Here is a 24435-nt window from a genome sequence, read left to right on the forward strand (position 1 = left end):
CTTTCATGCTAAAAATCCTCCAGTGACTTCCCATTGCTCTTAGGATAAAGTCTTAACCTGTTTTGTAAAGTCCTTATAAATCTACCTATTACTTGCTTGAGCAGGGGGACGGTCTTGGTAAAATTTACTTTTATAGCCAGAAGTCCCCCTTGCACTTACCATGATGCTTTCTTTTCTTGTCAGAAGCAAGAAATTTTATTTTGACATGTTGCCCATTAGTAAACCACACTCAGATCTGTGTGTCCATTTTCCAAAAAATACATTATACATCTTTCTACAAAGGGAGAAAACCTGTAATAGTTGTCAGGTTCTTTTGAGAAATCCTTTTGTAGAAGTTATGCTTGGTGTTGTTTTAATGTTTTTATTACAAAGTAGAGAGAGCCTATTTGATGAATCTTACGCACATAAAGTAATGGAGGTGATTAGATATCACTACAACCTTTCCTTTCTCTCCAGAAGAGGTAGTAAGAGTCAGCATCTGCTCACTTGGAAGCAGTTGCCCAAACATGCCATCAGGAGTTGTGGGTATCTGTGTCTCCTTTTAAGAAAGTGGGTTTCCTGAAAGTCTTTGGAAAGGAAGGAAGACAGGGAGGGAGAGAGGGAGAAAAGAGAGTAGGCAGGTGGGCCAGTCACCAGCAGAGGGATAAAAAATGGTGAGATCAAAATATGAAAGCACCAGTAGAGTAATCCTTTGGCTGACCTCTATCTCTAGATACCCTAAAATGTTTTTCTCCATTATTAAAAAAGAAGTCAATGTAGGTGCCTAAAGAAAGGAGGCATTCCTGATCTGGGCAGGATTCTAAACAATTGCCTTTTGTATTATTAGTCTACACTTTGCTGAACAGCCTACTGTTCCCCTGGTGAGCCCTCATGTATGGTTCAGGTCTGTCAGGTCTCTTTCTGGAAATCTTCCTCAACACCCCATGTCTGGGTTAAGGGCTCCACTTAGTCTCCTGTACCATGTAACACTTCTCACTCTGCAGTGTTAGCTTGTATTTTAAGTCCAGTGACTATGACTAATGTTATTGTTTGAAATAAAAGAGATTTTAAGAGTTTCTTCAAGAGCATTGACTAGAGTCCTGAGACATTTCTCCATTCTTGAATATATGAAAGCCATGAGTTGCCTTTAAACTTCATTACAATTTTGAAAATTTTTAGACATATCAAAAATATTCTGTGGATGAGAGCTACCCTGGTGCGATCCAGTTGTGACTATCCTGAGTGTGAATGTCAGTGTTCATGTTTGATGTTCTTTATTTTGGTGTATACTCCTGTTGTAAAGCCAGCCCAATCTTGTCCCAACACATGACCTGTGTTTGTTTGGCTAACTGAATACACCCTACCTGCTTTTTCTCCATTTTCTGTCTTTACATCCAAATTCTTACACTTGAAATATTCTAATCCACTAGATACTGAAACCCTGTTGGAAAATTCAAATTAATTACCCTTAGGTTTAAAAAAAAGCACGTGGAGAGAGAGATCCAAGATGGCTGATCACTAGCAGCTCGGGGTTGTAGCTCCCAGAGAAAGTGCAGAGAACGAGAGGACGCCACAGCTTCACATGAATTCTTGTTGCTCAGCGCCAGGAGATTCCCAGCGGAGGAGCCCCACGGGTCGCCAGCACGACTCTTGTGACCGGCAAGGCGGTTTTGCAGGCGCCTCGGAGCGTCGGTTCTCGGTGCAGAGTCAGAAAAGCACCATCAATCTTAACGCCGCTGATTTAGTCGGTGCAGTGGGTTGCTCAGATTTCGGCGCTGAGAATCAATAAGTTGGACGTCCACTCAGAAACCCAATTACAAAGACGGTAATTATAAAGACCACAGATGGATAAATCTACAACGAAGGGAAGAAAACAGTCAAAAAAGGCTGAGAATACCCAAGATCAGAACGCCTCTTCCTCAGCAGGGGATCCCAGTTCCTCATCAGCAACAGAACAAGGCTTGATGGAGAACAAGTGTGTTCCAATTACAGAAGCAGGCTTCAAAATGTGGATAATAAGAAACTTTCGTGAATTAAAAGAACTTGTTCTAACCCAATCCAAAGAAACTAAGCACTTTGAAAAAAGGTTTGACGAAATGTTAACAAGAATACACAATTTAGAGAGGAATATAAGTGAATTGATGGAGCTGAAAAACACAATACGAGAACTATGTGAAGTATGCACAAATTTTAACAGCCGAATTGATCAAGCAGAAGAAAGGATATCAGAGGTCCAAGACCAACTCAATGAAATAAAACTAGAAGACAAGATTAGAGAAAAAAGGATAAAAAGGAACGAGCAAAGTCTCCAAGAAATATGGGACTATGTGAAAAGACCTAATCTACGCTTGATAGGTGTACCTGAATGTGACAAAGAGAATGAATCCAAGCTGGAAAATACGCTTCAGGACATTATTCAGGAAAATTTTCCCAACTTAGTAAGGCAGGATAATATTCAACTCCAGGTAATACAGAGAACACCACAAAGATATTCCTCAAGAAGAGCAACTCCAAGGCACATAATCGTCAGATTCACCAGGGTTGAAATGAAGGAGAAAATACTAAGGGCAGCCAGAGAGAAAGGTCAGGTTACCCACAAAGGGAAGCCTATCAGACTCACAGCAGATCTCTCAGCAGAAACCCTACAAGCCAGAAGAGAGTGGGGACCAATATTCAACATCCTTAAAGAAAAGAACTTTCAACCAAGAATTTCACATCCAGCCAAACTAAGCTTCATAAGTGAAGGAAAAATAAAGTTTTTTGTGAATAAACAAGCACTCAGAGATTTCATCACCACCAGGCCTGCTTTACAAGAGCTTCTGAAAGAACCACTACACATAGAAAGGAACAAACAGTATCAGCCTTTTTAAAAAAATACCAACAAATAAAGAGCATCAATATAATGAAGAATTTACATCAAGTAATGGGCAAAATAGCCAGCTAATATTAAATGGCAGTATTAAACTCACATATATCATTACTAATTCTAAATTTAAATGGACTAAATCCCCCAATCCAAAGACAGGCAATTTGGATAAAAAACTAAAACCCATCAATATGCTGCATCCAGACCCATCTCACATTCAAGGATACACAAAGACTCAAAACAAGGGATGGAGAAAGATTTACCAACCAACCAGAGAGCTAAAATAAATAAAATAAAAAGCAGAAGTTACAATTTTTGCCTCTGATAAAATAGTCGTTAAAGCAACAAAGATCAAAAGAAGCAAAGAAGGACATTATATAATGATAAAAGGATCAATGCAACAACAAGAGCTAAAGATCCTAAATATATACGCACCCAATACAGGAATACCCAGACATACAAGACTTATAAAGAGACTTAGACTCCCACACAATAATAGTGGGAGACTTCAACATTAATATTAGACAGATCAATGAGACAGAAAATTAACAACAATAGCCAGGACTTGAACTCAGATCTGGAACAAGTAAATGTAATTAACATTTATAGAACTCTCCACTTTAAATACACAAAATATACACTCTTATCAGTACCACATCATATCAACTTAGAAGTTTAAACGAAATGTTGGTTGGCTCCTTGTTTGTTATTCTCTTCCCTCATTTTCTTTCATGTCTCCATTATTAAGGACAATTACAAGCATACCCATATTTAGACTGCATTCTAGCCCGGGCAACAAAGCAATACCCCCATTCTCTCTCCCTCTTCCTCTTTCTCTTTCTTCCTCTTCTTTATTCTTTTTCTTATTTTTTTCTTTCTCAAAAAAAAAAAAAAAAAAAAAAAGCACCTAACAAAGCTTTGTGGATTTGGCATGGGAACATATCAATTAAAAAAACTTTTGAAATAAAACTCACATATTTATTTTTTAAAACAGCATATTTATTTTCAAATCTGTCGAGTTTTTCCACCTACTTCTTCAAAGTCTTCTTTGGCATCCAAAGACATGACATTTGAGGATCTGTCTCTTTACTGCTTTACTATTTTCCAGACAATAAAGCCTCTTACATTAAATTAGTGTGTCTAGGTCATGATCCTTAGTCATTTTAAATTGGAGTGTGATAGAGAGGTTTAATTATATTGTGCTATAGATCCTTGATGTCTTCAAATTTAACAGTAGTTTGTTTTGATTTTTAAAACCCTTTATTGAGATATGATTGATATATAAAAAATTGTACATATTTAATGTATACAACTCAATGAGTTTGAGAATACTTAATGAATTTAGGGATAATTATATGCCTATGGAGTTATCACCATCATCAAGGCTGTAAACATAGCTATCACCTCCCAAAGCTCCCCCTGCCTCCTTTGTTATTATTTTCTGTGTGTGGTAAGAACACTTAATATAAGCTCTACTCTTTTCGCTCATTTTTACTATACAACACAATATTGTTAGCCATAAGTGTGAAAGATGACTGTCTTTTTGTGGTATGGTTTTTAAATATTATATTCATGTGCATTTCTTCAAGGTTCAGTTGTGTGGTTTTTCAGCTGTTGTTGCAACCACTGGATATGCAAATACTCAATGATTGTGTAAAAACCATACCTGTTAATTTATATATACTGCCACTGGCAGAAGACAGATAGATAGTGCTGTTTATTAGAATTATATGTGCTTCTGAGCATTATTTCCTAACCAGATATTTTAAAGGTTCAGAAAAAAAATTTTTAAGTCTGATCCTTATGTAGTAATTCTGAAAAACTGTAGAAAACAGAGTAATAAAGTATAAAAGCAGAAACTATAGCTTGAAATGATACTCTTCTTATCATTATTTCTAGAGACAGGGTCTTGCTCTTTTGTCTAGGCTAGAGTGCAGTGGCATGATACATAGCTCACTGCAGCCTCAAACTTGTGGACTCAAGCAACCCTCCCTCAGCCTCCCAAGCAGCTAGGAATACAGGTGTGTACCACAACACCTGGCTAATTTTTGTTTGTTTTTTTGTGAAGATGGGGTCTCACTGTGCTGCCTGGGCTGGTCTCAGAATTCCTGGGCTCAGGTGATCCTCCCACCTCAGCCTCCCTAAGTGCTGGGGTTACACGCCTGCAACATCAAACCTGGCCTGAAATGAGAATCTTAAAGGGAACAGAAAACAGTGAACAAAAAGAAGAGTCATTGGAAATTAAAAAAAAAAAAAAAAAAAAAAAAAAAAAAGAATGAAGCGAAAAGCCCTATGTCTGATCAAATAGAAGCACTGGATTCAGGTATCAACAAACTAATCAAGATGGAAGAGCATAGGAAATTTCCTATGTTGTACCCTGGCAGGAGCTTGGTAACCAATATATCAGGAGCCAGAGTGAAACATGGTGAATGCATTAGCCAAGTGCTGGGGCTCAGTTGACCTGTAAGAACAAATAAGAAGAAATCATGTAAATCCATGTAAAACACAAAACCATGGACACTTGTATTAACGTATAGCTTGTCAATAGAATTTGCATCAGTGCATGCTAAGTTTAAGTCACAGTCAAAGCCTTTTCAAAGAATAGCCTAGTGGTTTCTTTCTTTCTTTTTTTTTTTTTAGAAAGAAAATAATAAGAAAAAGAATAAAGAAGAGGAAGAAAGAGAAAGAGGAAGAGGGAGAGAGGATGGGGGTATTGCTTTGTTGCCCGGGCTAGAATGCAGTCTAAATATGGGTATGCCTATAATTGTCCTTAATAATGGAGACATGAAAGAAAATGAGGGAAGGGAGTAACAAACAAGGAGCCAACCAACATTTCGTTTAAACTTCTAAGTTGATATGATGTGGTACTGATAAGAGTGTATATTTTGTGTAAAGTGGAGAGTTCTATAAATGTTAATTACATTTACTTGTTCCAGATCTGAGTTCAAGTCCTGGATATCGTTGTTAATTTTCTTCTCATTGATCTGTCTAATATTAATGTTGAAGTCTCCCACTATTATTGTGTGGGAGTCTAAGTCTCTTTATAAGTCTTGTATGTCTGGGTATTCCTGTATTGGGTGCGTATATATTTAGGATCTTTAGCTCTTCTTGTTGTTGCATTGATTCTTTTATCATTATATAATGTCCTTCTTTGCTTCTTTTGATCATTGTTGCTTTAAATACTATTTTATCAGAGGCAAAAATTGTAACTTCTGCTTTTTATTTATTTATTTTTGCTCTCTGGTTGGTTGGTAAGTCTCTCTCCATCCTTTGTTTTGAGTCTTTGTGTATCCTTGAATGTGAGATGGGTCTGGATGCAGCATACAGTTTTAGTTTTTTGTCCAAATTGGCTGTCTTTGAATTGGGGAATTTAGTCAATTTAAATTTAGAATTAATAATGATATATGTGAGTTTAATACTGCCATTTGCCCATTAGTTGATGTAAATTCTTCATTATATTGATGTTCTTTACTTTTTGGTATTTTTTAGAAAGGCTGATACTGTTTGTTCCTTTCTATGTGTAGTGGTTCTTTCAGAAGCTCTTGTAAAGCAGGCCTGGTGGTGATGAAATCTCTGAGTGCTTGCTTGTTCCCAAAAAACTTTATTTTTCCTTCATTTATGAAGCTTAGTTTGGCTGGATGTGAAATTCTTGGTTGAAAGTTCTTTTCTTTAAGGATGTTGAATATTGGTCCCCACTCTCTTCTGGCTTGTAGGGTTTCTGCTGAGAGATCTGCTGTGAGTCTGATAGGCTTCCCTTTGTGGGTAACCTGATCTTTCTCTCTGGCTGCCCTTAGTATTTTCTCCTTCATTTCAACCCTGGTGAATCTGACGATTATGTGCCTTGGAGTTGCTCTTCTTGAGGAATATCTTTGTGGTGTTCTCTGTATTACCTGGAGTTGAATATTATCCTGCCTTACTAAGTTGGGAAAATTTTCCTGAATAATGTCCTGAAGCGTATTTTCCAGCTTGGATTCATTCTCTTCGTCACATTCAGGTACACCTATCAAGCGTAAATTAGGTCTTTTCACATAGTCCCATATTTCTTGGAGACTTTGCTCGTTCCTTTTTATCCTTTTTTCTCTAATCTTGTCTTCTAGTTTTATTTCATTGAGTTGGTCTTGGACCTCTGATATCCTTTCTTCTGCTTGATCAATTCGGCTGTTAAAACTTGTGCATACTTCATGTAGTTCTCGTATTGTGTTTTTCAGCTCCAATTCACTTATTTTCCTCTCTAAATTTTGTATTCTTGTTGACATTTCGTCAAATCTTTTTTCAAAGTTCTTAGTTTCTTTGGATTGGGTTAAAACAAGTTCTTTTAATTCACAGAAGTTTCTTATTATCCACATTTTGAAGACTGCTTCTGTAATTGGAACACACTCGTTCTCCATCAAGCCTTGTTCCGTTGCTGATGAGGAACTGTGATCCCCTGCTGAGGGAGAGGCGTTCTGATCTTGGGTATTCTCAGCCTTTTTTGGCTGTTTTCTTCCCTTCGTTGTAGATTTATCCATCTGTGGTCTTTATAATTACCGTCTTTGTAATTGGGTTTCTGAGTGGACGTCCAACTTATTGATTCTCAGCGCCGAAATCTGAGCAACCCACTGCGCCGACTAAATCAGCGGCGTTAAGATTGATGGTGCTTTTCTGACTCTGCACCGAGAACCGACACTCTGAGGCGCTGGCAAAACCGCCTTGCCGGTCACAAGAGTCGCGCTGGCGACCCGTGGGGCTCCTCCGCTGGGAATCTCCTGGCGCTGAGCAACAAGAATTCATGTGAAGCTGTGGCGTCCTCTCGTTCTTTGCGTTTTCACTGGGAGCTACAATCCCGAGCTGCTAGTGATCAGCCATCTTGGATCTCTCTCTCCCTAGTGGTTTTTAAGTAGGTCGGCACATAAAGAAAATACATTGACATCTATAATTCTTAAGATCTGCTGTAACAAACAGTTGTTATACTAGCCATACCAACTTTAATTTTCCTCCTATATATGATCTTGGTAAAGGCATCATGTTATATAAAACAGACATGATCAACTTGGATAATGAAATTGTAAATAAAATCCTGCTTTACAAATTATTATTACTGAAACAGCCTGTGGTTTAGAGAAAGCAATAATTTTTTAGATAAAAGAAATAATTATTCCATATATTAATATTAAATTGTAACATTTTATTTTTATGTCAGAAATACCTGTTCTGTGCAGAGATTATTAAGAACTGGGAACATGAATCTGTGTTGCTGATAAAGTTTCAGAATTCTTAAGATAAATTATGAATTCAGTTTGGAAGAATGGGGTGCCTTATCAGCTGGAAAAACTGATTTCACTACCATATGGCAGTGGTAAAAAAGTCCATACCAAATTCTTTATCTTGGATATGTATCTTGATATTATGTGACAGAACAGAAATATATTTTTATTCAGGAAAAAAAATGCAGAAATGTTATTCTGTGCAGCTGTTGTTTAGAATATGCCTGCCTTTTTGTTGTAGACAAAAAAGAGAATTTTCTAGTTTAATTCCTTGAAGAACAATTTGAATGGCTTCCACTTGGGAAATTATGTAATTTCATATTAAATAGCGGGTGGTAAGGTAGGCAGATGGAAATGTTCAGTTCATCCAGCGTCATCAGATTGGTTTGACAAATGGAATTCTTTTAACTCTGTGGAAAGCATTTTTCTCCCTTTATCCTTTGGCAGAGGCATTGTCTGTGGTTTCCCCACAGAAGTTTGAGAGAGTAAATTTTGGATATGTAAATAGAAACAGCAGACGGGGACATTGCCTCTGACAGCTGGAAGGATCCACTGAGATCTTAGGAGGGTACTGATACGGATGATGTTGGATAGGGCTGTTTAGAGAGACTTGAGGGAGGAATTAACCAATGTGAACATAAATGAGGACTGCACATGCTCTGAAAAAATGGTAGTTCTTCCTTAAGAAGCCGAAGGATTTTAGGTTGAGGTTGCTGAAAGATTTTGCTCTTGATATGGATAAAAACAACAAAAAACTTACTTTTCATATTCATACTTCATTTTCTTTTGTGACGTGGCATCAGCGATTTATGATGTGGATGAGCATGTGTTACGTTTCTCAGTGAGTGTGGCTCCATCTCGTACATAATATGTGACTTTGGACAAGATATTCACCTCTCTTTTCCTTAGTTTCCACATTCTTATAATGGGATTGTGGGGATTAAGATATGTTTAGAGTGCTTTTAATTGTCGTTGGCATAGAATAAGCACCATGTGAGTGATAGCTGCTATAAAATAATAATTATTATTATTTTGGTAGATTGAGAAATTCCCTTAAGGAGGAAGCTGTTTGCTTCCTCTAATAACGTTAGTATTGTTGATTTATTTTTATAGAAGTAAGATACAGAATTCAGGAGCAAATTATTTAGTGTTTAAGATGATTTATAAAGATATGTCCATATTACCTTTTAAAAATTAAATTGTGAAAAATACTGCAGGTGCCCGCCACCGTGTCCGGCTAAACTCTGAGCCTTTGTACGTGCCAGTTAATGTGCTGCGGCACAGACACTGGGTCTGATGATGCTCCGCTTTTCTTTGCTTGCACAGTAATCAGCCCCCAAGACTCTTCTGGTTTGTGAAACCTTTCTTTGTGCCCCCGTGCTATGTGTGTATGCTGCCATTAGGTCAATTTCACATTATTTTTTGAATTTTTATTTGCATATCTGCTATCCCACTCAGTTGTGTGTTTTCCACACAACTATAAAATTTTTTGAAGATGAAAAATATTACGTCTTTTCATTAGCTACAGTGCCTGCTACATAGTAGGTGTGTTTAGGTAAATGACTGAATGATAAATAAATCATACTGGACGTGATGGTGTTCGAAAGAAAACAGTGCTTCTCTTGTTTTCCCTGTAAGGAGCAAGGAAATATTTCCCGGAAACCCCTACACCAGACATCTCTTTGTATTGGCCCAGGATACAGTCACTGACAAGAGAACAGAATTTCCCTAGTTGGCTTAGGTGGAAAAAGATCACTGCATTGGTTACAAAAATAATATGTGATTATTATAAGAAATTTATGAATTAATGAAAAGTACAACAAAATAATCTAGCATTACACAAAGAAAACTGTAGTTAACATTGTGCTGTTTGCTTTCTAGTTTTTGGTTGTATCTGTATATGTTTGTGTGTGTAGAAGAAAATAGCAAGCATGTTGTATATAGTGTTTTATAGTCTTAAACTTAATAGTCTAACATAAGCAGTTTTCCATACCATTAAATCATATTCTTCTGAAATGAGGCTAATGGCTTAAATTCTTTCATATGGCTGTATTACAGATTATTTAATTGCTTATTGTTGGATTGCTTAGATTGTTAGCAGTTTTTTTACTGTTGTAAATATGCAGTGAACATCCTTTTATATCAATCATGTACATCTCTGGTTATTTCCTTACACTAAATTCCTAGAAGTGGATTAATAAGTGAAAGGGTACAAACACATTGAAAGTTTTTTTGATATACTTGTCTGATTATCTTTCAGAAAACTTGGACCAATTACATTCCAGAAACCTGCATATGAGTGACTATTTAACTCTGTTCTTGCCAGTGTTGGGGAATTTTTTTCTTTTTCATTTTTTTGAGACAGGATCTTGCCCCGTTGACCAGGCTGTAGTGCAGATCACAGCTCACTGCAGGCTCAGCTCCCTGGGCTCAAGCAATCTGTGAATTATGTTTTCATTGCTAATTTTATAGGCAAAGGTGATTTCACTCTGCTTTTTTTGACTCATAGCGTTATTTTTCATTTAGTCAGCATTTAGTGGATATTTGTTGAATGAAAGAAGAAATCCATGTTTCTTGATGTGTGTATTGTTTATTCACATCTATTATTGACATTATTTTTGCTTTTTTATAGTGATCTACAAAAAGTACGTAAGATGTGCTAGTGTTAAGTGTAAAACTCCATATAATTTATGACATTCTATTTTCAGTTTGTTATTCTGCATATTAGCTTGTTTCGTTTATGGCATTACAATAATTTATAAATTATCTCAGAGCCTAGTCTGAGATTGATTCCATCATAGTTACATTCTTCCTGGAGCTCCTAATTACATAGAGACTTCGTTTTTGGTTCTGACTGAGAAATAAATTATTTCTTTCTTGATTCCTTTATATTATTTATTACATGTCTATGATTTTTCTCACGATCCTTTTCTTGGGAACATACCATTTTATTTATGTTCATATTCTTCCAGATATCAAAATCTTTTTTTCTCTATTTAGAAGAAACGTTAAATTGTTTTCTTTTTATGCTTTCTCCCTTATTCCTTGGCTCAGATTTATTTTTTTCTGTGTGTGTGTGTGTGTCTGTGTGTGTGTCTTTCTCTGTGTGTGTGTGCGTGTGCGCGCATGTAAGAGAGAGACACAGAGAGGAGTCTCAGCTCAAGTAAACAATACTTTCCTGTGCTATTTATTAACAGCTACAACTGCTGTTTATTGTTACTATTTACCTCATTTCATATTTTTTTGTCATTTAAGACTGGTACATATCATTGTGCTTTTCATTTAGAGAGAAATGAAATATTTTGGGCTGTACGCTAATAGTGCTGTGTGTATCAGAGCTGAGATTAGAACCTAGTTTGCTAGTGATATGTTTGGATTTCAAATAATAAACTGTACTGGGTTTAGTCTTGCACATAAAAAGAGGCTGAACTGAAGTTTCTAAGATGTTGAGAAATTTACAGTTTATTTAAATTTGAATCTTGCTCTCAAGTACACTCTTTTCCCAATTATTTGCAGCTAGAAAAGCAAAAGTCTTCAAGTATAATTTAATATAACCAATAGGAACCACATGACTTTTACAGTCATTTTTGTTATATACTAGTGTTTATACAACTCATGACTTGACAGCTGACCAAACTGTCTTATCCATCTCATATTAACATATTGTGAATGTAGCAGGAACTGGCTTAGCAAAATCTTGAAACCTCTAATATTTGTGGGATACTAAAGTAAACAACTTTGGGGCTTTCAGGTTTGTGTGATGCACAGCCTTTCCAGAACATTAATGCTTATTCTCACTGTTGACTCCCTTGCTTTTGTGGACAGTTTTGCTGATAGGTGTTTAGGCTTGCCAAGAGAGATTATTTCTAACTAGTAGAGGACTCTTGGAGAAAGCCGTTGGTTTCTACTTAGAAATATGATAAGTAATGATAATAGCTGATAATGAATGGGTACTTACAATGTGCTAGGCAAAATTTAAATGCTTTATGTGTCATTAATATATTTTATTATTCACAGCAACCGTACTAGGTTTTTCCCATTTTACAGATACAGAAATGGAAGCATAGACTGGCAAAATAACTTTCCAAGGTCAGATAGCTACCTGGAATCCCTACTCTGTAGGGATTCAAACTTCGGCAGTCTGCCTCCAAGTCAGCCTTCTTAATCACTCTGTTATACTGACATTTATTAGATAAAAAGAAAGAGGCACAGGTGAGTCATAAGTGGCTGCTCGTGATTTTGGAAAACATTTGACTTTATGCCTACTGACAGCTCAAAATAATTAAGCTGATGCCATTGATTAAATTTTTATTTTTTGTTAAGTGAGTTATTTGCTTGCATCTAATACTATAATTGGAACATAGTGAGTAAAGTATACTCTTAATGTTTGTACAAATTTAGGATAAGCCTGTATTTTCAGTAAAGAAAGTGGTCTTTGAGAAAGAAAGTGTTTGAAACAAAACTTTGAAGAGTGGGTTCAGAATCAAGATAACAGCCACAGAATGAAAAGTAATTTTCATTCAAACAGTCTGTAATAAATAGCAGACTGTGCCTTACTGGTCCTATGCACCATCTTTAAAAGCTGAATGTTGCAGAAATGGCAGACTAAATGTTTTAGAGTAACCCAAGCTGACTCTAGGCAGAATTTGTGTTTGGCGTCTTCTCATTTTGCCTGTCACTGGCACCTGTCTCATTCATCTTTTGTCATTGCCAAATATGGCATGGTGCCTAACAACCTTTACTCACTGTCAAGTCCAGCTGGGTGTGGTGGCTTGCACCTGTAGTCCCAGCCACTGGGGAGGCTGAGGTAGGAGGATCCCTTGAGCCCACGAGTTTGAGGCTGTAGTGAGCTATGACTGTGCCACTTCATGCCAGTCTGGGCAACAAAGCAAGACCCATCTGTTTAAAACAAAACAACAACAAAATAAATTTCTCTTAAAATACTAGTATTAGTGTTTAATTAAAGGGATATTCTTTTTCAGGGTATTTGCATTTAATAATCATTCTCAAAGTTTGTGCCTTGGGATTATTTTTGAGAGTTGACGTCTATTGCTGTAAACTTGCCTGTTAGAATTGCTTTTGCTCTGTCGCATAGGATTTGGTGTGTTATGTTTATATTTTCATTTGTCTCAAGAAATTTTTAAATGTCTTTTTAAATTTATCTACTCAGCGGTTGTTTAGCAACATGTTTAATTTCTACATAACTGTAAAGTTTTTAAGGTTCCCCCCACCTTTAATTGATTTCTAGTTTTATACCATTGTGGTCAGGAAAGATACTTGATATCTTTTTTTTTTTTTTTTTTTTTTTTTTTTTTTTTGAGACAGAGTCTTGCTCTTGTCACCAGACTGGACTGCAATGGTGTGACCTCAGCTCACTGCAACCTCCGACTCCCTAGTTCAAGCAATTCTCCTGCCTCAGCCTCCCAAGTAGCTGGGATTATAGGCACGGTCTACCACACCCAGCTAATTTTTTTTGTGTGTATATCTTTAGTAGAGATGGGATTTCACCATGTTGGCCAGGATGGTCTCGATCTCCTGCCCAAGGTGATCTGCCCACCTTGGCCTCCCAAAGTGCTGGGATTACAGGCGTGAGCCACTGCCCCCTGGCCGTGATTTTGATATTCTTAAATTTGTAAAGACTTGTTTTGTGGCCTAACATGATTTATCCTGGGAAATGATTGATGTGCAGTTGAGAAGAATGTGTATTTGGTACCTGTTGGATGGAATGTTCTGTAAATGTTTGTTAGGTCCATTTGGTCTGGGGCATGGTTCATATCTGATGTTTCTTGGTTGATTTTTTGTTTGCATGATCTTTCCATTGTTGAAAGTGGGATGTTAAACTCCTCTACTAGTATTGTGTTACAATCCGTCTGTTTCTTGAGATCTGTTATTATTGGCTTTATATATTTAGGTGCTCAGACATTGAGTGCATATACATTTACCCATCATCAGGGCACCTAAATATATGATATACACTTTTGCTGAATTGACTGACCCCATTATCATATGTTAATATAATGACCTTCTTTGTCTCTTTTTACAGTTTTTGACTTAAAGTCTATTTTATCTGATAAAAGTATAGCGACTCTTGTTCTGTTTTGGTTTCCATTTGCATGAAATATCTTTTTCCATTTATTCAATTTTAGTCTATTTGTATTCTTATAGATGAGGCAAGTCTTTTGTAGGCAGCATGTAGTTGAGTTTTGTTTTCTTTTGTGTTTTAATCCATTTAGCTACTTTGTATCTTTTAATTGGAGAATTTAATCCATTGACATTCAAAGTAATTACTGATAGGTAAGGATTTACTACTGTCATTTTGTTAATTGTTTTCTAGTTTTGCAAAATCTTTTTTTGTTTCTTTTTTTCTTTGAGGTCAAGAGATTTTGTCTAGTAGTATATTTTGATTCCTTGCTTTTTATTTTTAGTGTATCTATTATAGGTTTTGGCTTTGTGGTTACCATGGGGCTTATAAAAGTATGCCTTATAATTATAAAAGGTTATTTTATACTGATAGCAACTTAACTTTGATTGAAAAGAAAATACTCTCTAACTCCACTTCCCCATTTTGAGTTTCTGATGTCACAATTTATATCTTTTTATATTGCATGTCCCTTAACAAATTCTTGGAGCTATTTTTAATTGTGTTTTAACCTTCATTTAAAAATGTGATTTACATACCACCATTACATTATTAGAGTATTCAGAATTTGTGTACTTGCTTTTACCAGTGAGTTATGTACTTTCAAATGGTTTTGTGTTATTCATTACTATCCTCTTCTTTCATCTTGAAGAACTCTCTTTAGCATTTCTTGTAAGACAGGTCTGGTGCTGATGAATTCCATCAGCTTTTGTTTGTCCCGAAGTCTTTATTCTTTTCTTCATTTCTGAAGTACAGCTTTGGTATAGTCTTCCTGGTTGATAGTTTTAATTTTTTTTCTTTAGAACTTTGAATATATTATCGCACTGTCTCCTAGCCTACAGTGTTTCTGCTTAGAAGTCTCCTGTAAGGCATATTAGTACTTCCTTATACATTATTTGCTTCTTTTCTCTTGCTGCTTTCCGGATCCTCTCCTTGTGTTTGATCTTTGACATTTTGATTATAATACGTTGTGGGTTGTGTTATTTGAATTAAATCTGATTGGATACTTTTGATCTTCTTGTACCTGGATAGATATAGCTTTCTCCAGGTTTGAAACACTTTCTCTTATTATTTCTTTAATAAGCTTTGTGCTACTTTCTCTTTTTCAAGATTTCCCCCTTGAACACCAGTGACCCACATATTTGCTCTTTAGGCATTACCCCACAAATCCTGTAACTTCATTCCTTTTTCACCTTTAATTATGTATTTTCAATTAACTTGTCTTTGAGTTCACTGATATTCCTCTAATTGAACAATTCTGCTATTGATGCCTTCTATTGGATTTTTTATTTTGTTCATTGTAGTTCTTAACTCTAGAATTTGTTTGATTTTTAAAAATGATTTCAATCTCTCTGTTAAATTTCTCTGATGAATTTGTGAATTGTTTCTCTCTATTGAAGTTAGTCAAAGTTCCTTAAAACAGGTATTTTGAATTTCTGTCAGGCAGCTTTTCTATAATCCTCTTTTTAGGATCAGTTACTGGCAATTTATCTTGTCCCAAAGCATGTTTTTCCTCCTTTGACCTACTGATTATTTAGTAGTGCACTGTTCAGTTTCTGTATTTGTGAATTTCCTTTGAAACTTCCTGCATTTATTTTTAATTTCTTTTTTTGTGATCAGAGCACATATGTTATATTACTAATGCTCTTTTAAATATATTAAGACTTATTTTATGGCCTAGCATACGGTCTGTTTAGGAGAATATTCCATGTTACCTGGAGAAAAATGTGTATTCTATTGGATGGAGAGTTCTGTAGATGTCTGTTAGATCTAGTTGGTTTATAGTGTTATTCGAATGTTCTGTTTTCTTGTTGATTTTCTTTCTAGTTTTACCTATCGCTGAAAATGACAGTTTGAAGTCTCTAGCTATTAATATTAAATTATCTGTTTCTCCCTTTGTTTCTGTCAATTTTTGCTTCATGAATTTTGTTGCTTCGTTGTGTCTGTTTATAATGGTTATATCTTCCTGATGGATTGACCATTTTATCATTAACAAAATGTCCCTCTCCATCTCTACTAACTTTTTGTTTTAAAATTTATTTTTTCCGATATCAGTATAGCCACACTAAGTTTCTTGTTTTTGCATGTTTGCATGACATATCTTTTCCATCCTTTTGCTTCCAATTTGTATTTTTTACTCTAAGGTGTGTCTTCTATAGACAGCATATAGTTAGATCATGTTTTCTTAAAGTCTGACAATATTTATCTTTTGATGAGATTGTTTTTGTTGGGTTTTTTTTGTTTGTTTTGTTTTGTTTTGTTTTGTTTTGTTTTGTTTTCAGACAGAGTCTTGCTTTGTTGCCAGGCACAAGGCTGGAGTACAGTGGCATGATCTCAGCTCACTGCAGCCTCTGCCTCCCAGATTCAAGGAATTCTCCTGCCTGAGCCTCCCAAGTAGCTGGGACTATAGGCGCATGCCACCACGCCCAACTAATTTTTGTATTTTTTAAATAGAGACGGGGTTTCACCATGTTTGCCAGGATGGTCTCGATCTCTTGACCTCATGATTCACCCGCCTTGGCCTTCCAAAGTGCTGGGATTACAGGCGTAAGCCACCACACCCGGCCTGAGAGACATTCTTTTTTTGAGACAGTCTTGAACTGTTGCTCAGACTGGAGTGCAGTGGCATGACCTTGGGTCACTGCGACCTCTACCTCCCAGGTTCCAGCAATTCTTGCCGCAGCCTTCTGAGTAGTGGGATTACAGACATACGACACCACGCCCAACTAATTTTTTCTATTTTTAGTAGTGACAGGGTTTCACTGTGGTAGCCAGGCTGGTCTCAAATTCTTGGCCTCAAGTGATCCACCCGCTTGGCCTCCCAAAGTGCTGAGATTATAGGTGTGAGCCATTGCAGCCGGCTAACTTCTCTTGATTTTAGTGGTAAAAGTTATGATATGTTGCATCTCAACCTAAGATTTCCAAGTACTTTCTACAAATAGAAAAATATATCATTGAGCAATGAAAACTTTTTATTAGTAAATGATTCCAAATTGAATAAATGCAGTTTGTACATAAAATGTGTTAAAATGATGCTTTGCCGCTTCAATAAAAAAGGAGTCTTGCTGGGATTGATAAGGAGGAAGGAGTCATTTCTTTGGAAGGTGGTTGATGAGTCAGGTGATGGACTTTTATGGTATGCATTCAGCAGCAGAAGTGCTTAATAATATTAATAGTATTTTTCTCTGTGGATTTTAACTAATGTGGAAACCTTTGGTGTATCAGTAGAATGAGATCTTATGGTCAAAAAAACAAAAAGCGAAATATAAGTTTGCTTCCCTTTTGTAATTTGCAATTCATATACCTCCTTGCGGGATGTTATATTGGTTTCCAGAAGCTGCTATAGCAAATTACTACAAACTTGATGGATGGAGAGAACAGAATCATGTCTTGTCGCAGTTCTGGAGGCTAGAAGCGTGAAACCTGACAGGGCCACGTTCCCTCTGGGGACTCCTGCTTCCTCCTGCTTCTGGCAGCCAGCATGGTGTTACTGGGCTTGTGGCCGCATCCCTCAAATCTCTGCTTCTGTCTTCAATTTGCTGTCTCATCTGTGTCTGTCTCCAACTCCCTCTGCCTCTCTCATAAGGATGCCAGTGGCCCATCCTGATACTCCAGGACACGCTCCTTCTCTCAGGATCCTGAACGTTACCACTTGGTAGTTGTTGTTGAACAAGGTAATAGTCATTCCTTTGCCATGTAAAGTAATATTCACAGGTCCCATGTGCTAATGTGGGAATGAGGTGGCGACATTTGGGCTGCTAATTCTTTGTTGTGGGAGACTGTCCTGTGCATGGTAGGTGTTTCAGCAGTATTCCTGGCCTCTGCCCACTGGATGCCAGTGACATCCTCCTCCCAGCTGTGACAACCAAAAATATCTTCAAACATTGTCAAGGATCCCCTCTAGGGCAAGACTGTCCCTGGTTGATGACCACTGCTTTAACCTAATCAGAGCCCATTCTTATCCCATTCAAATATGCTGGCTGGGAAATTTCCAGTCTTGTTAAGGAGGGGGAACGTGGAGAATAGATGCTGGAGAGGTGACTGCTCCTCTCTGCTACAACTAACATTCTGTTGAGGTCCACAAAAAAGTTGCAGTGTTTTCATCATGACTAAGGCATGGGAGAGGTTGTACATAAAATGGTTCCCAGAGTGCCCCTACAAGACCAATGAAACATAGCAAAGCTACATGATAAGCAGGCTGAAATGTATGTAAATTGTTCAGGTGAGTCTGTCTCAGGGTTCCTGTACTTGGCAATACCTGAAGGCTTCATGTAAAGCATGAAGGGCTCCGGAAAGAACCCGCTCTTTGCTGTCAGTTGTATTCTGTATGTTTAATGTATAGCACAGCAGAAGCAATCAGCTCTCCCTGATGTTACCTATCCCATAACTTCTTTCCTTACGTCTACGTATTTTCTTCTTTGTTCCATTTTGTTAAGAGATCATCTGATCTCCAGCTTTGCTGGTCTAGAACCTCTGTTCATCTTAAGCTCCTCAAGGAGAAAGGGACTATTACAATCATCTTTCAATGAGTTTGTGAAAGCAATTCCCCCATTTCAGCACTGTGCCTCATAGGGCTTAAAATTTTGATCAAATGACTTGACTTTACATACATCCTTCCCAGACCCTTTAGGACGACTACTGCTTCTCCCGTAGAGGTTTTCTCTGCCTTTTGGAAAACAGGTAGGGGAAAAGGTATCTAGAAATAGCAGTATTCATTATGACAGCCAAAAATGGATAGAAGGAAAAGAGATTCATTTTACTGTAGTAATTAAAGTGAGAATGGGAGAGTAGAAGGCATGCTGCTGCTTTTTCGGGAGTCTTGGCGAATGTTCTAGTTTTAAAAGAGAAAGGGACATAGCCAGTCAGGTTGAAATGATGTAGAGTTCATCCCTCCACAGTCATATTTTACTGAGCCATTTTTCAATAAATGGACTAAAGTGTCCCTTGGAACTCAGTAGGTGGTGCTCTTGTGCCATAGCATAGCGTTGGCTTTGGAGAGGTTCTGAGAGCACAGTGGCTGGTTCCAGGGCCTGCATCCTGTCGATCCCCTTGTGTAACTGCCAGGCACACCACCTGGTGGGCATCACATGGCTGGTTTGGTGAGCTGCTTTCTGTCTTTGGAAATGAGGGGGTGAATTAGGGTCTTTACCTTCTCTAACCTGGCTGAGCTCTGCCTTCCAGGGGAACCTAAGTGAGAAGCTTACTGACCTTTTAAGGAAAAAAACTGTGACTCTACTCTTTACCCAAACAATTGTAATGTGTTTTGTTACCAGTTTTCCAAGTTTTTTTTTTAAATTGTTATTCTTCCATGATTCCTTAAATCAAAGTTCTTTCCACATAACTCAGGCTATCATTCTTGTTTATGTTTCCCTTTATGTTAATGTTTGTTTCCTGTTTTAGTTTCAGAGAAGATGCAGTAGAATGAAATATGTAGTAGAGAAATTTGGAAGTGATGAAGGAATACAGGTGAAAGCCATCAAGTTCATGCAGCAGCTAGTATGTAGTAACTTAGCTGACAATTGGCAGGAGCACATTGCTTTACTCCTCTTGCTGTATAATGAGTTCCTTGGTCCAAACTTGGTTGTGATACCATGACGGTGAACAAGGAATCCAGTCAAGTCCACATTTGGTGATGCTGGAGAAGTGTGGTGGGCAAGGAAGATAAATTTAAATCCAGAATCAGTTTCCTATTGCAAGGAGGGCAAATCTGTTGCCAGAAGTTACCAGAAGCATTTCCGGGTCTGCTTTTTCAGCAACTTTCCGTAGGGCTTATAAAGCGAAAGTTGCCTCACCTGTATCCACCAACTGGTAGGAGAGAGGCAGAATGCTAGTGGGACTCACAGCCTGGATGTGTTGATGTGAGCCATTCAGTCACCTGTGGTGTGGAAAGGCTACCGGCCAGGTCTGAGTGAGGCCGGGCTGTGGGGCTAGCAGCTGAGCTCCTGAGCTGCGTGGCTGCAGATTCAGTGATGTGCAGTGTGTTTTGGCAAGACAGAGCACTTCCTCTCCAGTCTACTGTCCAGTATCTTGTGCACTGAGTTTTTCAGTTTTAATGACTGTAGTTCTGATTTACATACTTTTTAGTTGATTGTTTTTGAGCTGTTTTTTAATTCTGCCTTTTTGATTTATACTTTCTTAATCTTTTTAAACTAGCTTTTTTAAAAGCACCGTAAATATACTTGTTTTTGTTGGTGTTTTTAATCACCTTAAATATATTTTGTTGGGATTACTTTATTATCTTAAGTATACTTTGTTTGGATATTTTAGCATCTAAATATACCCTTTGTTGGACTGATTAACTTCATCTAAAGTGAATTTATGATCTAATGTCTGATTTTGTTGCATTTATTTCTTTAGAGCTTTGGTTAAATGACATGTTTTGAATGAGGTTTTAAATAACTTTTTTCACTCATTCAGTCATTTTTCGTATTTCTTTCTCCCTGTCCGCACACTCTCCCCTGTGTAGCCCCATTTCGCTTGTCTCTGTGTGGCTTCTATGGAGCTTGGGTGCAGAACCTGCTTTCACAGTGGGGGCTCCTGGGCAGTCACAGGCTACTTCATGGAGTGCCTGGTCCTGGCTGGCACGTGTCTTCCACCCTCCCTAGACCACCACTCCGTAGGCAGCACGGAAGCTGCCAGCCTCCTTCAGGCATGGAGGGGTAGGGCTCCATTCAGCACCTTCCATTCCAACTTCCAACAGGGTGCTAGTTTCTTTCTCTGTCCTTTGTGCCTCTCTTTAGCCCCCAGCCTTTCTAAGACCTAAACCTACAGTTTCATTGCCCTTTTGGATTCTCGCATAGGAGGGGCTGGCCGCTCAGGGTTTTGTCCTTAGGGCCTTGCCTCTTTGTGTTGCTGTCCCATATCTGTTTCATAGAAATGTTTGTTTATTTTTTGTGTGTGCTTGCCTGCATCCTTTTCCTTTTTCCTCTCTTTGCTGTATGTTTGGAGTAGAGAGACTCCATCAAAGAGCGAATTCACTGTGCCATCTTGACTGGAAGTCATGTGAGCAGAGAGTTTTAAGGAAAGAAAGTCAGACATTTGGTTTTACATAGTACTAAAAGCTAACCACAAGAATGCTTCCTATGAGAGCTCAGTGACCCATGGTATACATTTATTTAAACTCTGCCTGAGGCTTGCAGGCCCTAAAAGATGAGTGGGATTAGGCAGGTGGGATTTATTAGGATGCTCTGGTCCTCTGTGCTAAAGGTTTCACCTTCTATTTTTCACTTTGATGGTAATTTTTAAAAATTCATGTTTCCACACACCTAAATGCTTACAATTCTAACCAAGTAATGTCTTAAGATTTCAGTATCTGCAGCTGTGTTTGTATTGGTGCCAAGGAGCACTACTTTAGATACAGGGAGATATTACAAAAGAACAAAGGTGAAAATGTAAATAACGTGTTTGAGCTAAGAGACTGCCATTGCACAGTGGTTCTGAAGAGAAAAGTGATGGGTGAATTAAGCTGTCTCCCAGCATATGTCAGTACTGGCCAGTCAACAGAACCTGCCTGTCAGTACTAAGCTCATATGGTTAGTGAGTTTCAATGACTGCATCATTGATCATGCTGAATTAATTTTGTCAGTTTAAATTTTACTCATTTTGTATATTTGTTGGTATTTAATTTGTACATTTTTTTGTTTTATATTTGTATAAGAGTTGGCCGGGCACGGTGGCTCAAGCCTGTAATCCCAGCACTTTGGGAGGCCGAGGCGGGTGGATCACGAGGTCAAGAGATCGAGACCATCTTGGTCAACATGGTGAAACCCCGTCTCTACTAAAAATACAAAAAATTAGCTGGGCATGGTGGCGCGTGCCTGTAATCCCAGCTACTCAGGAGGCTGAGGCAGGAGAATTGCCTGAACCCAGGAGGCGGAGGTTGCGGTGAGCCGAGATCGCGCCATCGCACTCCAGCCTGGGCAACAAGAGCGAAACTGCGTCTCAAAAAAAAAAAAAAAAAAGAGTTATAAGCATAAGATTTTTCTGCTTTATGTTTGTTAATGTTTAACTAGCAAGAAAAATGACTTTAGATAATACTGGGAGCTCTCAATAGTTTTTAAGTTTGAGAACCTGGGTCAAATGGTAACTTAACTCTTGCTGTGCATTGCAGCAAGCGACTTGCCTTAGATTTTGATGTCTTCAGCTCACTCCTGCTCATGCGTCCTGCCCGCTTAGCTCGGGGTCATTGCTGTCTGGGGCCTCTGGCACTTCCCTGCCTGGCTGGTGCCCCTTCCTCGGGCCCCCTGCAGCCCCCTGTGCTTCCTTTTCTCCCGGCCCTTCCCTGTTAAGTGTTATCTGTTATGGGCCCCGATTTCTTCATTAGTCATAAGTCACTTGAGAGCAGGGAACACTGTCATCTTTCTGTTTGCAATGATTTTCAGGGTTCTTGTCATAAAATAGGTTCCTAATAAATGGATGGGTTTCCTGGTTTTTGTTTAGGTAACAATAAATTACCTGTGGAACCAAGAGGAGAAAGCGGCAGAAATAACTTGGAGCCCAGTCACCAGTCACAAAGGCAGAAAGAAGCTTCCTGATATTTTGACGACTAATGTGCTCCTCGGCTCACTTTCGAACTGGTCTAACCAAAACCCAACAGTCTTACCGTCAGGTAAGTGAAGTTGAGGACTAGAATGCAAGGAAAGGAAGTAATCATTGTAACAGAGCAGATGAGGGCAGGCTGATATTTTCCAAGTCCGAATGATGGCTCTTCGGTGCTCTGATAAACAAGACCAGGCTGTCTTGGCAGCCTCAAAGGCGAGCACTATGGTGAAGGGATGCTTTTACTCTGAAGCCAAGTCCAGAGAAGAGCTCTTCTCCCACCACCACTGGGGACATGGGTGGGAGAATTGAACTTCATAAATCCCCAGAATTATCTGCTACATTCAATTGCTTAGTTCTTTACCGAGTCATCTGAAGAGTATGTATACATACTCTGCACCTGGATTGAAGTTGCCTCCTCCAATTCCTTAGACCCAGATTTTGTTTACAATTGAGGTTTGTTTGAAATTATCTGCAAATTTCAAGTCTTCTGTTCTGATTAGACTATCTCAGAGGTAGAACACCACTGACACAACAGAGAAATAGCCAGCTCCTCCTAGTGGAACTTTTCTTAAAACCTTGTTGGTTTTAGGGGCGGGGGGAAATATACCATTTGTTTCTTTCATAAGCACTTCATGGGAACAAGAGTATTTTTTTGTGATTTTCAAAAAAGAAAACGGGTAAGTTAACCAATCTTACCCTGTGAAGTGAAGCAAAGAATCATTACATTTCAGCAAATTAAAAATAGTTATCAGGCTTTCATCAAGGAGGGGGAAGAATCTTGTCAACTTAAGGAGAATTGAACATAAATTTGTTAATTTTATATTTGATTATATTTTAGCAGCTTTAAATATTTTCTGACAAGGTCATGGCACCCCTAGTTGATGACATTGATTGGAAGCTAGGTATGTGATTTGTCTCATTTTCTTTTTCCATAAATAGTGTGTTTTATAGCATTCTCTCCTGTTTGGTGCTAATTTCATGAGAGAAAAGACTTCATACTGAGGGGAAATGGGAAAAAAGTGCTCTTTATTCAAGGTGCATCCACTTTGAGAAGGTTATGTGGTCCATATCTGGCATGAGTAGACTTAGCTCTCTGGGCTTAGAGATGTTTTAGATCAAAGGAAAGCATTTTCAGATTTTTTTGTCCCTCCAACAGGTACCATATATAGCCATTTTTGTGTGGCTTAAAATGAGCTTTGTTTTAAATGTTGACAATCTTGGAGCTATAAGGGTTTCTATCAATATAAAATCAGTATGAATTTTATCTGTTTTATTTTTCCTCTACAGTAGCCTTGGTGGGTTTGTTTGTTTATGTATTTATTTTCCATGTATTTGTTCAGTATATATTTATCACACTCCTACAACGTGCCAGGTACTGTGTGAGTTCATGGGTTTCAAAATATGCTCAGCAGACTAGGTTCTGAGATGTGTCAGCTGGGATGTGTTTGACTGCAGGTAACAGGAAAGCCAAAGAATGGTGGATTAAGCAAAAAGAGCAGTTCCACAGTCGGCTCCATCATTGCCTCAACTGTGCTGCGAGGACACAGGGCTGTGATTCTCTGCTGTTTGCAGTACGTTGGCCAGTCCTCTCAGGCTTCCTTATCCCTGGGTCTCAAGGGGACTTTTGTCATTCTGAGTGTCATGGAAAGACTACTGTTTTGGATATG

General features: G+C 38.0%; 1 protein-coding gene across 2 annotated transcripts in view; it reads left to right on the forward strand.

Moving 5' to 3' along the window:
• Positions 1 to 24435, forward strand: part of FANCC (FA complementation group C) — a 225565-nt gene that overhangs the window by 20014 nt on the left and 181116 nt on the right. For both annotated transcript variants that reach the window (XM_039474662.2, XM_074395629.1), the window contains exon 2: positions 22667 to 22835. The gene's annotated coding sequence lies outside the window, so the exon portion shown is untranslated. The remainder of the gene's footprint in view (positions 1 to 22666; positions 22836 to 24435) is intronic.

Source organism: Saimiri boliviensis, chromosome 2 (genome assembly GCF_048565385.1).
Source record: "Saimiri boliviensis isolate mSaiBol1 chromosome 2, mSaiBol1.pri, whole genome shotgun sequence".
Classification (NCBI taxonomy): Eukaryota; Metazoa; Chordata; class Mammalia; order Primates; family Cebidae; genus Saimiri; species Saimiri boliviensis.